This window comes from Pan paniscus, chromosome 1 (genome assembly GCF_029289425.2).
Source record: "Pan paniscus chromosome 1, NHGRI_mPanPan1-v2.0_pri, whole genome shotgun sequence".
Taxonomy (NCBI): domain Eukaryota; kingdom Metazoa; phylum Chordata; class Mammalia; order Primates; family Hominidae; genus Pan; species Pan paniscus.
The window spans coordinates 117,650,311-117,666,903 of record NC_073249.2 but is presented as its reverse complement, the minus strand read 5'-3'; the positions used below and the strand labels follow the sequence as shown (position 1 = coordinate 117,666,903).

The 16,593-nt window shown below is 45.5% G+C and overlaps 1 pseudogene; it reads left to right on the top strand.

The window, feature by feature from the left end:
- The first annotated feature begins 12,433 nt into the window (after nucleotides 1–12,433).
- On the top strand, nucleotides 12,434–15,714 carry LOC100971707 (large ribosomal subunit protein uL30-like; annotated as a pseudogene).
- The last annotated feature ends 879 nt before the right edge of the window (nucleotides 15,715–16,593 follow it).

Here is a 16,593-nt window from a genome sequence, read left to right as displayed (position 1 = left end):
GAGTGAGGACCTGGTGCTGGACTCCCAGCCCAGTGCTCTTATTTTGAGCTCCCTTTGGGACCTGCTGGAGATTTGAGTCAGAGCCTGGCCAGGGGGTTAATTGGGGGTGGGAGGATGGCTCCAGGTGACCGTGAAGCTGAGGTGGGGATGGCGAGGGTGGAACAGGGTGTGAGGTCTGGGCCTTGATGGGGTCACTAAGACTGGTTTTTTATTTATTTATTTATTTTTGAGATAGAGTTTTACTCTTGTTGCCCAGGCTGGAGGGCAATGGCGCGATCTCTGCTCACCGCAACCTCTGCCTCCCGGGTTCAAGCGATTCTCCTGCCTCAGCCTCCCAAGTAGCTGGGATTACAGGCATGCGCCACCACGCTCAGTTAATTTTGTATTTTTAGTAGACATGGGTTTCTCCCTGTTGGTCAGGCTGGTCTCGAACTCCCAACCTCAGGTGATCTGCCTGCCTCAGCCTCCCAAAGTGCTGGGATTACAAGCGTGAGCCACCGTGCCTGGCCAAGACTTTCAAAGGCAAGTGCCCATGTGTTTGTTTATTTATTTATTTATGTTTTTATTTTTTGAGACGGAGTCTCGCTCTTGTCGCCCAGGCTGGAGTGCGGTGGCATGATCTCGGCTCACTGCAACCTCCGCCTCCCGGGTTCAAGCGATTCTCCTGCTTCAGCCTCCCAAAGTAGCTGGGATTACAGGTGCCCACCACCACGCTTGGCTAATTTTTGTATTTTTAGTAGAGATGGGGTTTCACCATGTTGGCCAGGCTGGTCTCGAACTCCTGACCTCAGGTGATTCGCCCACCTTGGCCTCCCAAAGTGCTGGGATTACAGGCATGAGCCACTGCGCCTGGCCTCATGTGTGTCTGTTTAACTCCGCTGAGCTCCCTCCTCTCACTTCTCCTACCACCTTGGGCCTGCGCACCCTCTGGGAGAGCCCCTGCTGGCTCTGAATCCCAGTGCACCTCCTGGGCAGCTGTGGAGGCTCGGCGCCCCACCCTCATCTCAGCCTCTTTCGCACCTGCTCCTGCTCTTCTGCTCCTGGCCCCATCAGCTAACTCCCATTTATCTCATTTCTTTCCCTGAATAACTGTTCTTTTTAAACCCTCACAGCAGCACTGTGTAGTATGTATTAGCGTTATCCGTATTTCACAGATGGTTATCCTAATGCACAAAGAAATTAAGTAATCAGCTCTGGTCACTCAGCGGGCATCAGGTAGAGCCAGGACTCAGCCCCAGGCCCATCTGACTCCAGATTCCAAGTGGAGCCATTATGGCGTATCTTCTCCAGTGGACTGGCAACCTCCAGAATCCTGCATGACCAGGCTGTCTCAGAGCATCTGAATCTCACATCAGCTGAGACACAGCGACATCCAGCCAGGATACAGCTGAGATAAGGAGCCTTCGGGTTTTGTCACAGGGTAGCAGGGGAACCTGGGACAATACCCAGCGGCCCACCAACTGCTCCCTTGTTGGGGAATATTCCTTGCCTCGTAGCGTGGGTGAGCCTGCTCCTAGCTGGTCCTCCTGCCTTCCTGATGGCTTCCTCGCTGCCTCCCTCTCTCTACCCACCTCTTCCTTCTCCCCAGCAGGCCAGGAGGCCAATACCTGCTGCAGGTGCCTCGCCTTTCCTTGCAGCTCTTTCCTCAGAGCCTGGAGTCAGGATGGAAGTTGGTTGGGAGAGAAGCAGGTGCTGGGGCGAGGTGGAAGGAGGAGGGGCCAGAGGAGGAGAGGCTTCTCCATGGTGTTCATCGAAAGCCCTGGGTGGACAGATGCAAGATGGACCAGCAGCTGGTGTTCAGGAGGCCACTGGTCAGGCCCTCACTCCGTTCCCTCATGCAAATGTGACTGCCCATAGAAACCAACTCCCTCTAACCCAGCACACAGGAGCTGATAAGCTACTTATCAGCTTACAATAAAGACTCAAAACAACAAGCACAGGATTTTTTAAAAAAAGTCAACCAGAAGTGGCTTGAAGAGCAATATATTGGAACCAGGGTTTCGAAGAGTCTGGGTCAGCCCTGGGCCTCCTTCTCCTATGCACCCATGTGCACTTGAGCAGAGCCCTTCTGCCCAGAAAGTGCCTTTGTGGGTTTAGAAAAAGATGTCCCTTCCTTGGGTAGACACAGCCTCCTGATGGGGAGCACAGCTTGGCCAGCAGAGCACAGGCTGGCTTGCAGTCTCTGATCACCCAGAGGCTCTCGCGCAGCATGTAACCCACCTGACATCTGTGTCAGCCTGGCTGGGGGTCTCTGGAGCGCCCACAGCCTGAGGGTGCACGTGTAGCTGCATTCTCACTGATGCCACTAGTTCTTGTGCCTACTCTTGGAGGATGTCACCTATCCAGGTCTGAACGTTCCAGGCAGCATCCTACATGAGTCTGTAAATCAACTGAAGCTCCAGCAGCCCCCACTCCACCCAGTTGTGTCCTGCAGCTGAATACTTCTCAGTGCCCACAGAGCTGCCAATCACCTGGGGTTGCCATGGGAGTGTGCATATTCATGCCTCAGTGTCCCCAGAGTGGCCAGCCAGAGCCCCACCCTGAAGAAGCCCAGTGCACGGCTCTCTCCTTTCCCTCTGTCACGTCCTCTCCCTGTGCACCAGATACCCTGCTGGGCTGCTTGAGCCCTGGGGTCATGCACAAACCCAGAGCTGAAACATCCTCATGCCACCTTTGTGTGAGTTAGGAAAAGGTGAGCCTTCTGGGCAGATATACCCCTGAAAGCTCAAAGAACGAAGGGCATATTTTGGTAGAGTGTCTCTCCCTCCAGGTGACTGCAGCTGTGCAGCCTGAGTTTTTGGGTGAGCAGAGTGTAGGCTGGGTTTCAGCTCCTGCTTGCCCTTTGGCTGGTAGTCCTCATGCAGTACCCAACTGGTCCACAGGGTGGCGGTACCTCCTGAGAACAGCTTCTCCTGCCTGAGGCTGGGTTCTGGGAATGGATGGGCTGGGGCACCCTCTCTAGGCACCCATGCCCACTAACTCTGCAGCGGGCACACTTGGGGCCCCACTCACCAGCCTGGTGGGCAGGCTAGCTCATGTATGACCCCTCTAGTGAGAGCTATGGCTTAGGCTCATGCCAGGATCCCTACTAGGAGAGCTGCACAGCCACCAGCTGAGGCGGACCCCGTTTCTGCAGGGCAAGGCTGGAGCCACATGCACACACTGGCTTTTTGGCTGTCCTGTCCTAAGCCCCCACACCACCCACATTATCTCGTGACCACATTTTTCCTCCAGATAATGTGGGCCACGTGTGGTTAGGCCATATCTTCTTTTACATCGGCAAAACCTAATGGGGTTTCCAGACTCCTCCTGCTCTTCATGTGGAATGCCTCTGAATTTCTAGATGATGTCTGCAGGCGTGTTTTGTTTTTGTTTTTCAAGACCGGGTCTTGCTCTATAGCCCAGGCTGGCATGATCTTGGCTCACTGCAACCTCCACCTTCGGGCTTAAGCAATCCTCCCACCCCAGCCTCCCGGGTAGCTGGGACTATAGGCGCACACCACCACACCCAGCTAATTTTTGTACTTTTTATAGAGATGAGGTCTCACTATATTGCCCAGTCTAGTCTCAAACTCCTGGCTTCAAGCAATCCACACACCTTGGTCTCCCAAAGTGCTGGGATTACAGGCATGAGCCACCATGCCTGGCCTTTCTGGGGGTGTTTATTTCATCTCTGAGTGGACTTTCCAGTAACCCTCAGAGCTTTGAGGAAGGCCTAATTGTCAGCCTCATAGACTGGTCACACCCCAGGAGATAAAGCTCCTTGCTAAGAGCCCTGGCAGAAGATTACATGGGCTGTGGGTAGTCAGGACAGGGAGGAAGCTCTAGGGTCTGGGGCACTTGGATAAGTCTCCAAGGAGGAGATTGGCTTTGACCAGATGGATGGGGAGAGCCTGCATGGAGGAGCAGGAGGGAGGAAGGCATTTGGGGACTGTGTTGGGGGCATCTTCCCATCCTGCTCTGGTGTGGGGTCAGTGCTCCAAAGGCCCACGGTAGAAGAGGATGGCACTGCCCTTCACTCTCAGACCAGTGCCTCCCTGAGATGGAAACCAGAGGATCTCCTTGCCTCCCTCAGAGAGAGAGAGAGAGAGGCTCTGCTGGCACAAGAAGCTTGTCCCATGACACTTAGTCCAATAATTGTTTCCCATGTGTGCTTAGCCCTGGGAACCTGCTGATCTTGGGTAAGGACACAGGGCCATAGCAGAGCCCAGGAAGGACACCTGGGGCTCCAAGGTTAGGTTCTTGGTATTAAGGTGAGAGACAAAATGATGGCCCTCTGACTGAGGAGATTTGGCCTAAAGAGGATGACCGAGCTCGCCGCGTGGCACGGGATAGAAAAGATTTGCTGGCCTCTTATGGAGTTAGGGTTGGGGTTGGCATGGGCTACTAGAGGGGAGGTGGTGGGGCCAATAGAGAGGGACAGGTCTGCAGAAAGCACTTTTCTATCCAAGCTGTAGGCCTTGGGTTTCTCAGTCTCACCCACCCTATCCACATAAGCCTCAGCGCAACGTTACACCCACTAGGATGACTACAATAAGACAAGAATGGAAAATCAATGTTGCAAGGATGTGGGGAAATTGGAACCCTCATAATTGCACGTGGAAATGTACAGTTGTGCAGCCACTATGAAAAACAGTTTGATGGTTCCCCAAAATGTTAGAGTACAATTACCACATGACCCAGCAATTCCCCTCCCAGGTATATTCCCCAAAGAAGTGAAAACTGGCACTTCAAAAATATATGTACACTCTCTGGGCATGGTGGCTCATGCCTGTAATCCCAGCACTTTGGGAGGCCGAGGCAGGTGGATCACCTGAGGTCAGGAGTTCGAGACCAGCCTGACCAACATGGTGAAACCCTGTCTCTACTAAAACAATACAAAATTAGCCGGATTACATGCCTGTAATCCCAGCTACTTAGGAGGCTGAGGCAGGAGAATCGCTTGAACCCCTGAGGCGGAGGTTGCAGTGAGCCGAGATTGTGCCACTGCACTCCAGCCTGGGTGACAGAGTGAGACTCTGTCTCAAAAAATAAATAAATAAAAATTATACACACACACACACACACACACACACACACACTCATGTGTCTAGCAGTAATATTCACAATAGCCGAAAGGTGAAAATAGTCCAAATGTGCATCAACAAATAAATGGATAAACAACATGTGTTATATCCATATAATGAAATATCATTCAGCCATAAAAGGGATAAAGTACTGATTCTTCCATTCAGTGGATGAACCTGGAAAACATTATGCTGAGCAATACAAGCCAGACAAGACACAAAGATCACGTGCTGTATGACTGTATTTATGTGAAATACCCAGAATAAGTAAATCTGTAGAGACATATACAGATTGGTGGTTTCCAGAGGCTGGGGAAGTGGGGTGATGGGAAGCAACTGCTTAATGGGTATGGGGTGTCTTTTGGGGGTGATAAAAATATTTTGAAACTGGATAGAGGTGGTGGCTGCCCAACATTGTGAATGTACTAATTGCCACGGAATTGTTCACTCTAAAATTGTTCATTTTATATTATGTGAATTTCACTTCAATGTAAAAAAAAGAAAAAAACCAACCTCAGTGTTCTTAATAGTAAAAAGAGGCTAATAACACTACTTATTTCATGGAGAGGTGGTAAGAAATAAAATAATAGGCGCAAAGTAGCCACCATTCAGCTATTGAATAAAGGGTGGCCAATGTTCTCCGAATGCTACTTTCTGGGGTTGCACCAAGGGTGCTCCAAAACTCTTTCTTGGTCCCCGGGGAATGTGGCTTAAGTTCCTGCTCAAAGAACCGAAAAGCCCAAAGAGCTGTAGCCGCGAGGTGGCGCCTAACGGGCTGTCCCTCTACTGTGGTCAGAGCCGTGCCCCTTGCAGGTGGGTAGCGCTGAGAGCAGAGCAGCGCCCGCGGGACTGGCCTGAGGATCCCGCAGGCAGGAGGGACCCCGCGGGCCTTTCCCTACCTGGGAGGTGCACGGTTGGCCACCAGGGCGCGCTGCTGGACTCTCCCCAGAAATCGGGCGGAGGTTTAGGCCTCAGAGTCACTTAAACTTGTAACCCTACCGGTAGCCGTGGAGTCTAGTAAATGTGGGGTCGGCTGGGGTTCGCCAGTCATCCCATGCTGCTGAGGGGCAGGCATGGGGCCCGTTGGCCACAGGAGACCTCCAGGCTTCTCTCCCACTCTTCTGCCTGCACCCCCTCTCGGGTAGAGGTTGCACCTCCTGCTTGGGTTCAGCCACCTTCAAATACTGCATCAATGGCCCGTGCCTCTGCCTGCGGGGCTGGGCCAGCGCGGGAGAGGCAGGCGGAGGGTTCAGGGAGCTGGGGATCTGCGGTATGTCCTGACCCCACACACTTTGTGTGTGCCATAAAGCCACAGCCTTTCCTTCCCACCCAGCCCCGTCTGAATGAGAAAGCATCACCTCTGCTTTCTGTTTGATCCGGCAGTTCTCAGCCAGGCTGGAGGCGGCCTGGAATCCCAGATCGTCTACTGACACCCCTAGTTTCCCTCGCCGCTCCTCTGGAGGACGTCCCTAACCCCTGATGCTGCACCACAGGCAGAGCTGCCAGAACCCCACCACCACCAAGATTGCTACCTGGAGATTCCTGCTTGTCCCCCCAACCCCAGGTCAGACCCCTGCATGCATCCATGGCCCAGCTCCCGTGTTCTGGGGCCATCTTTATAACCTGCTGTGCATTCCTGCCAGATTGAACTCATTGCCTCCCCCACTTGACCTCATTCTCTCTTTGTGCACTTTCTTTTTTTTCTTTTCTTTGTCTTTTTTTTTTTTTGAGACGGAGTCTCGCTCTGTCGCCCAGGCTGGAGTGCCGTGGCGCCACCTCGGATCACTGCAAGCTCCGCCTCCCAGGTTCACGCCAATCTCCTGCCTCAGCCTCCCGAGTAGCTGGGACTACAGGCGCCCGCCACCACGCCCAGCTAATTTTTTGTATTTTTAGAGACGGGGTTTCACCGTGTTAGCCAGGATGGTCTCGATCTCCTGACCTCGTGATCCACCCGCCTCGGCCTCCCAAAGTGCTGGAATTACAGGCGTGAGCCACTGCGCCTGGCCTCTTTGTGCACTTTCTTTGTATTTAGGGAAACAGCAACAGTAAACCCCAAATGACAAAGGTCATTACTGGGACCTTTTTTGCAGCCAATGATGTTTGTGTTCCCCGGTGCACTGCTCTGAAGCTTTCCCACGCATTCGGGCTCAGGTCTCTCTCCGGCATGTCTGCTGCCTTGTTTACTCCCCCCTTAGCGTGTGTTTATAGGATCACATTACACGAAATATTCCAGCCTTGTGAAGTAGCATTTCTTGCTGATAATGAAAACAAAAGACACAAAGAATTCTAAGAAATGCCTACAGTGCTTGGCACGTGAGGGCCTCTTGGCCTAGGGCCAAGTTTGTCTACTATCAGCCCCCACGGTGTCTGGAAAGTCTTGGATTGTTGTTGGCTCTTTGGATCCTGTGGTTTCACCCTGCAGCTTTTTGTAGGCAGTGTGGTGTCCTGGGTAGACCCAGGCCTTGGGGTTGACTGGACTGGTCAGATACAACTTGGTGACTTGCTAGCTGTGTGTCCTTGGGCAAGTTACTTAATTTTCCTGAGCCTCAGTTTTCTCATCCATAAAATGAGGGAAGAAAGAAATAATTCAAAGAGATGTTTTGAGAATTTGGTGAGGAGGTATATATAGTAGACAAGTCATAGACACTCAGTAAGTATTAGCTGGGATTATTAGCAAAAGCAAGTAAGCCCCTTCTTTAAAGGGAACATAGCTTTTTTCTAAACCCCACTGTCATACTTAAATTGGTGATCAAGAAGTTACGTTTCTCAAGACACCCAGGAGCAGAGGCCAGGGAGAAGGATGTTCCAGGGCACAGGGGAGACCTGGACTGCCACGTGCACTTAGGGATGACCTGCACCTTCAGACGAACAGCAGGAAAAAAGACTCTTTTCCACTTCTCCTGGTTTGAGGTGGAGTTGGGCCCCCTGTCTGAGTAGGGTGAGGTGGCTGGCAGAGAGCTGGATGCCCCTTCCAATGGCTGGCCAGAGGTAGCAGAGGCAGGATTGTTCTCAAAGGAATTAGGTAAAAGCCCCGCAGCCAAGTGTGAGATCAAATCTCAGAAAATATCAGTACTGGGCTGGGCATGGTGGCACCGTGGCCAGTCTTAGCTGGACAGTTTTAAACTTTCTTTTCTCGGGATTTTTTTTTTTTTTTTTTTGAGAAAACAAGAAAAGATTGGTTACTCTAATTAAATATAATAATGAGAGTAGATGGTTAATTGTACTGGATACACTAATGCAGAGAGATACAGGTATGTGTACAGAATAAGGTATGATTTTCTGTTTATTTAGAAAAGTTACTACAGTTTATTCAAAATACATTTAATATACACATATTTTATTCAATTATATTTTAAGGCTATAGTTAAAAGCTTTAAAGTAATTTTTGCTATTGAGTTGTGGGAGTTCTATATGTATTTTGGATGTTAGCTAACCTCTTCTCAGATACGTGGTTTGCAAATATTTTCTCCAATTCCATAGACTGCCTTTTCACTGTTGTTTCTTTTGCTGTGCAGAAGGTTTTTAGTTTGATGTGGTTCCATTAGTCTATTTTTGCTTTTGTTGCCTGTGCTTTTGATATCATATAAAAGAAATCATCGCTTAGACCAATGTCATGAAGACTTTCTCCTATGTTTTCTTCTAGGAGTCTTATAGGTTTAGGTGTTATATTTAAATCTTTAATCCATTGTGAGCTCATTTTTGAGTGTGGTGTAAGACGGGGTCCAATTTTATTCTTTTGTATGTCCATATTCAGTTTTCCCAAAACCATTTGTTAAAGAGGCCATCGTTTGTCCATTGTGTATTCTTGGCACCCTGTTGAAGATCAGTTGATTATATACACTTAGGTTATTTCTGGGCTGTCTGTTCTGTTCCATTGGTCCTTGTGTCTGTTTATATGACAGTACCATACTGTTTTAATTACTATAGCTTTGTAATATATTTTGGAATCAGGAAGTTGATGCCTCCAGCTTTGTTCTTCTTTCTCAAGATTGTGTTGGTTATTTGGGATCTTTTGTGGTTCCATATGAATTTTAGGATTATTTTTTCCTATTTCTGTAAAAAAATGCCATTAGAGGCTGGGTGTGGTGGCTCATGCCTGTCATCCCAGCACTTTGGGAAGCCAAGATGGGTGGCTCACCTGAGGTCAGGAGTTCGAGACCAGCCTGGCCAACATGGTAAAACCCCGTCTCTACTAAAAATATAAAAATTAGGCAGGCATGGTGGCGGGTGCCTGTAATCCCAGCTACACGGGAGGCTGAGGCAGGAGAACTGCTTGAACCCAGGAGGCAGAGGTTGCAGTGAGCTGAGATCGCACCACTGCACTCCAGCCTGGGCAACAGAGTGAGACTTTGTCTCAAAAAAAAAAAATGCCATTAGATTTTGATAGGGATTACATTGAATCTGTAGATCAAAGTAGCGTGAACATTTAAACATTATTAGATCTTTCAATCTATAAACATGGGATGTTTTTCCATTTACTTGTGTCTTCTTTGATTTCTTTCATCAATATTATGTAGTTTTCTTTGATTTCTTTCATCAGTGTTACATACAAGTCTTTCATCTCCTTGGTTGAGTTTATTCCTAAGTATTTTATTCTTCTTGGTGCTATTGCAAATGGGATTGTTTTTTGTAATTTTCTTTTGGATACTTTGTTGTTAGTGTACCAAAACATAACTAACTTTTGTATGTTGATCTTGTATCCTGCAACTTTATGGAATTTGTTTATTCATTCTAAGTTTTTTTGTGTGTGTGGAGTCTTTAGGGTTTTCTACATATAAGATTATGTCATCTGCAAACAGAGATAGTGTTACTTAATCGTTTCCAATTTGTATGACTTTTAAATTTCTTTTCCTTGCCTAATTGCTCTGTTAGGACTTCCAGTACTATGTTGACTAGAAGTGGCAAGAGCGGGTATTCTTTGCCTTGTTCCTGATCTTACAGACAAAGCTTTCAGTTTGTCATTGTTGAGTATAATGTTAGTTGTGAGCTTGTCATATATGGTCTTTATTTTGTCAAGGCAAATTCCTTTTATACCTAGTTTGTTGAGAGTTTTTACTATGAAAAGATGTTGAATTTTGTCAAATGCTTTCTCTGCATCTATTGAGATGATCATTTGATGTTTATCCTTCATTTTGTTAACGTGGTGTGTCACATTAATTGTTTTACATATGATGAGCCATCCTTGCAAAGGACTTGAATAGACATTTCTCAAAAGAAAGCATACAAATGGCCAACAGGTATATGAAAAGATGCTCAATATCACTAATCATAAGAGAAATGCAAATCAAAACCACACTGAAATATCACCTGTTAGAGTGGCTATTGTCAAAAAAAAAAAAAAAAAAAAAAAAAAAAGGTAAACAAAGTGAGACAAGCTCCCAACCGGTAACAAGTGCTGTTGAGGAGAAATTGGAACTTTTGTACACGGTTGGTGGGAAAGTAAAATTGTGCAGCCACTGTGGAAAACAATATAGAGGTTCATAAAAGAATTAAAAATAGAACTACCAAATGATCCAGCAATCCCACTTCTGGGTATATATTCAAAAGAATTGAAGGATCCCAAAGAGATATTAGCAGTCCTTTGTTCATTGTAGCATTATTCACAATATCCAAGACATGAAAATGACCTAACTATTCATCAACAGATGAATGAATAAAGAAAATTTGGTATGTACATTCAGTGAAATATTAATCAGTCTTAAAAAGAAGGAAATTCTGCAATATATAACACTATGGATGAACCTGGAGGACATTATGCTAAGTGAAATTAGCTCGTCACAGAAGAACAAATACTGCATGATTCCACTGACATGGGGTATCCAAAATAGGCCAACTCATAGAAACAAAGTAGAATGACGGTTTTCAGGGGATCGGGAGAGGAGGAAATTAAAACCAATCCAACTGTCCAGAGACAGTTTTTGTTTTGTTTTGTTTTGTTTTGAGACGGAGTCTCGCTCTGTCGCCCGGGCTGGAGTGCAGTGGCGCCATCTCGGCTCACTGCAAGCTCCGCCTCCCGGGTTCACGCCATTCTCCTGCCTCAGCCTCCCGAGTAGCTGGGACTACAGGCGCCCGCCACCACGCCCGGCTAATTTTTCGTGCTTTTAGTAGAGACGGGGTTTCACCGTGTTAGCCAGGATGGTCTCGATCTCCTGATCTCGTGATCCGCCCGCCTCGGCCTCCCAAAGTGCTGGGATTACAGGCGTGAGCCACCGCGCCTGGCCATAGACAGTTTTTAAAAAATAAACTTAAAGCTTGAAACTCACCAGATCCAGACAATTAAATACCAGGCCTCTCAGAAGGTATCAAAGAACGGAAACTCACCAGATCATCACATCCAGACAATGAGATGCCAGGCCCCTCATTCATCATGATTGCTTCCTTAGCCCTTCAGAATTCCTGTTTTCCCATACATAGTTACATTTTTTCTCTGCTATATATACCCCTAATTTTAGCCAGTCAGGGAGATGGATTTGAGACTGATCTCTCATCTCCCCTACTGCAGCACTCTATTAAAGCCTTCTTCCTTGGCAGTAATCATCTCAGCGGTTGGCTATCTGTGCAGCAAACAGCAGGACTCAGACTGAATCCCTGGTGTTTCGGTAACAAAATGGAGAGTTGCTATTCAAGAGGTATAAAGTTTCAGTTATACAAGATAAACATATTCTAGATATCTGCTATACAACACCGTGCTCATAGTTAACAATACTGTGTACCTGTTTACTTAAAAATTTGTTAAGAGAGTATGAGGCAGGAGAATAGGGTCTGGAGGCAGGGAACCTAAGGCTGATTCACACTGAATTTCTAGAGCTAAATCGAAAGGAAAATCCCAACTTTCCATGCCTAAGTAACAAAAGGACCAGAAGCTACTCCCTTTGCAAACCCCCTGCTTTTCTGCTCTGCAGATGGAAAATGGACAGTTCCTCTGATTGGTTGCTTTCTGCAGCCAATCAGATATTTGCATAGAAGTGTAACTTTGTAACTTCACTTCAGCCTCTGATTGTGGACCACTATTCATTTGCATGGGGTGAACACCAAGTGGCCAATGGCAAACTTCTAGGAGGTATTTGGACGCCAGAAGATTCTGAATCCAGGCTCTTGAGCCCCTATGCTTGGCCTGCTCCCACCCTGTGGAGTGTACTTTCATTTTCAATAAATGAAAATTTGTTTGCTCCTTGTTTTGTTTGTGCGTTCTGTCCAGTTCTTTGTTCAAAATGCGAAGAACCTGAACGCCCTCCACTGGTAACAAGCAGATCTCATTTTAAGTGTTTTTATTACAACTTAAAAAAGAAAGCTTTAATTTGTTACCTATTTGTATATTTATATATCTGTGTATGCCTAAATGCATACACATAAAGGAATATTAATAGAGCCTTTATTATAATCTATTAGAAAATTATGTACCAAAGGAGTAAAATTAGGATTTGGCTCTGTCATGTAAAATGACTCAGTTGTTTTGCACCCAGATTACTAGAGGTTATTTTTTTCACCAAATTATTTTGTTAACTCTCAGTGTTTTTCACATGCTCTTAAAACATCTTGTTAGAAATTCCCTTGGATAGCCCTGACCTGATTTTATTTGTTCATATTTTAAAATGCTATCACAGACCTAAATTCACCCTTAAAGTAGAGACCACTCCAGAAATTAAATCAGCTCCAATGACTGAAATAATTGCCTGCATCTGGGTCTGCTGGCTGCTAAAGTGTAAAAGAGTAAGCATATACACTAATGGCAGATGCACTTTTGGGGAGTCTGTGAATTGGGAATGCTTTGGAAATGAAGAGTTTTCTAACCTCCACAAAAATCTGCAAAAATTGGATGACGGATTAAAAATAAAACTTTCAGCTGCTTTGCTGTTACCTGAGGAAATAGCTGTAATAAAAGTAGACCACCATTCAATGCACAAAGACCCAGAATTTCTAGTAATACTTTAGCTGGCCACCATGCTAACCCCAGTAGCGTCACCAAGATCAATGCTCCTGAAAATCACACAGAAAAGAGGGGTCTTGGAGGATTCAAAGAGGCCATTTTTAACTGTCAGAGACAAACCCCTGATTCCCAAAAGTAGAAAAGTGAAAAAATCTGGAAGTGGGAAAAGTTTGGATGTTCATGGCAAAAGAGACTATTTGATGCTGTCAGGATAGCTGACACATAATGGCAAATGATTTAAAGTGGAATTTCAGAAAAATGCTTTGCGATATTACTCATAATAGCAGGGACAAATTGGCAACTATACTAAATCAACATTGGTGGGGGTAATTTTAGAGGTATTTCCAAGGATATTTTAAAAACTTGTCCTACTGCCAACAATGCGATCCTAGCAAATGCAAAGGTGGGATATGAACAAGAACTAAGATCTCGAGGGCCCTTCAGACCTCCAATCACTTTATACAAATGCCTCCTGCAATGGACTATAAATATGTTCTGATTATTTTGGTTTTTTTTTCTCCTTCAAGATGGATTAAAGCTTTTCCTTGCCAGAGAGTTATGGCTGTTATAACTGTGGCAAAAATTTCTGCTTGATTTTGTTTTCCAACCTGGAATTTCCACTTATTTCTCTAATAATGACAACGACACTCATTTTACTGGTATTGTTATTAAGGAACTCTGTAAAGTTTGCCTTTTACCCAAAAACTTTACTGTCCTTATCATCCACGGTCCTCAGGAAAAACAGAGAGAACTAATGAAATTTGACAGCTAAGATGAACAAAGCTCCCTTAAACTCCAATGGTCTAAAATCTTCTCTTTTCCAGCTGGAACCATAGAGGGTGTCAAAGAGAAGAAGAAGAAGGTTCCTGCTGTGCCAGAAACCCTTCAGAAAAAGAAAAGGAATTTTGCAGAGCTAAAGATCAAGCGCCTGAGAAATAAGTTTGCCCAAAAGATGCTTCAAAAGGCAAGGAGGAAACTTATCTGTGAAAAAGCGAATAGGCAGATGTACAGAACTGAAATTTGAATAGTGAGGGGGGCAAGAAAAGCTGGCAACTTCTATGTACGTGCAGAACCCAAATTGGCATTTGTCATCGGGATCAGAGGTATCAATGGTGTGAACCCAAAGGTCCAAAAGGTGTTGCAGCTTCTTCGCCTTTGTCAAATCTTCAGTGGAAACTTTGTGAAGCTTAACAGGGCTTCAGTTAACATGCTGAGGATTGTAGAGCCATATATTGCATGCGGGTACCCAAATCTGAAGTCAGTAAATGAACTAGGCTACAAGCGTGGTTATGGCAAAATCAATAAGAAAAGAATTGCTTTGACAGACAACGCTTTGATTGCTTGATCTCTTGGTAAATATGGCATTATCTGCATGGAGGATCTGATTCAAGGGATCTATACTGTTGGAAAAGTCTGCAAAAAAACAAATAACTTCCTGTGGCCCTTCAAATTATCTTATCCACGAGGTGGAATGAAGAAAAAGGCCACCCATTTTGTAGAAGGTGGAGATGCCGGCAACAGGGAGGACCAGATCGACAGGCTTATTAGAAGAATGAACTAAGGTGTCTTCCATGATTATTTTTCTAAGCTGGTCAGTTAATAATCAGTACCTGCTCTCAAATTTAAAAAAATAAAAATAAAATAAAATCTTACCTCTAGCTTCAGTGTGTCTAAGATCAGCCCCTTCTGGGACCCACAGGTTACCTCCTTATGAATTAATACGAGGCCAAGCTGGGTGCGGTGGCTCGCGTCTATAATCTTAGCTATTCAGGAGGCTGAGGTGGGAGATTGCTTGAAGCCAAGAGTTTGAGGCTGTAGTGCACTATGATTGCACCTGTGAAGAGCTACTGCACTCCAGCCTGGGCAACATAGAAACACCCTGTCTCTAAAAAAAAGAAAAAGAAAAAGAAAAATGGCCTGTCCATGTATTTGAAAATTTCACCACCAATCTTTGATTTGGTCCTATTACAATTATGATGAAATATGATTAAGAATTGTAAGGGCGTCATAGAATACCTTCAGCTTTATCATCAACAGATATGATCTTCATTTCCAAACAACTCACCTATGATTCACAACAAGAGATTTAGTGTTCTGGAAAAGACCTGAGATTAACTGCCTTTGATCCTCGAGGAAATGGACCTTATCAGATACTTAACAACTGACCCAGCAGTAATATTCCAAAGTATGGATCCTTAGGTAAATTATTTCCTAGCTCAAAAGACATACAATATTTCCTCCTGACTCTTGGACACCCATTCCACTGGAAATCTTAAACTGAGATTCTTAGGTATGCTCCAGAAGATGCTGACTTCAGAGGTGGATAGCTTCTGCCCAGCACTTTGGATAAGGGTTAACAATCTGACTCAACACCCTTTCCTGGCTATTATTCTACTTTGAAGCCATCTAAAATATTAATGTTAGCTTCCTATTTTCATCCTATTATTTATTTATTTATTTATTTATTTATATTTAAAAGCCAGGGTCTTACTCTGTTGCTCAGGCTAGAGTACAGTGGCACAATCATAGCTCACTGCAGCCTCAGACTCCTGGGCTCTAGTGATTCTCCCACCTCAGTTTCCCAAGTACCTGGTATGATGGGCACAAGCCACTGTACCTGGCCCTCATCCTGTTACTTCTGACCTCTTATGTTCTCTATCTACCACTTAACAGAAAACAAAATTTTCTTATACTTTTTTTCCCCAAACCATTGCTGCCACTCTGAATCTAACAACCCTGCTGACAAAAATTTCATAGCTGTCCTTTTAAAAACTTCACAAGGCAACCTCCCTTTAACTGGCTCCTTATGGTAATTATGTTTCACTCACATAATTCATCCCAACCTTCAGTCTTGCAACAATTGTGCTTAGACTTCGTGCCAACAAATTGCTTCTGCTGAGGCCATTACAAGGCCAATAAATCAGGACTAATATTGGGTCTATTCTGGCTACCACGGTTGTTTGCTTTCTTCAGAGACATCTGAGCCTGCTTTGCAGAAACTATTTAATTCCACTCAAGGAATCTGTCCATCTTGAGGAACACAAAAGTGACTCATTCCTATTGTAATAAATGATACTTAATACCAGTATAATCAGTGCTCCACTAAAATCCTGTTTCTTACATGACATCAGGCTCATTCTGTCCACTGCATAGTAACTTACCCTGTGATTGCAATGAATTGTTAGAGATTGCCAGATATTTAAAACTATCATCCCACCAGGAAATCATGTTTTCTTGAAAAAGATATACAGAAGTGCCCAGGCGCGTTGGCTCACGCCTGTAATCCCAGCACTTTGGGAGGCCGAGGGGGGCAGATCACCTGACATCGGAGTTCGAGACCAGCCTGACCAACATGGAGAAACAGTGTCTCTACTAAAAATACAAAATTAGCCGGGCATGGTGGCGCATGCCTGTAATCTCAGCTACTCGGGAGGCTGAGGCAGGAGAATTGCTTGAACCCGGAAGGCGGAGGTTGTGGTGAGCCGAGATCGCACCATTGCACTCCAGCCTGGGCAACAAGAGCGAAACTCCATCTCAAAAAAGAAGAAAAGAAAGAAAGAAAGAAAGAAAGAAAGAAAGGAAGGAAGAAAGAAAGAATAC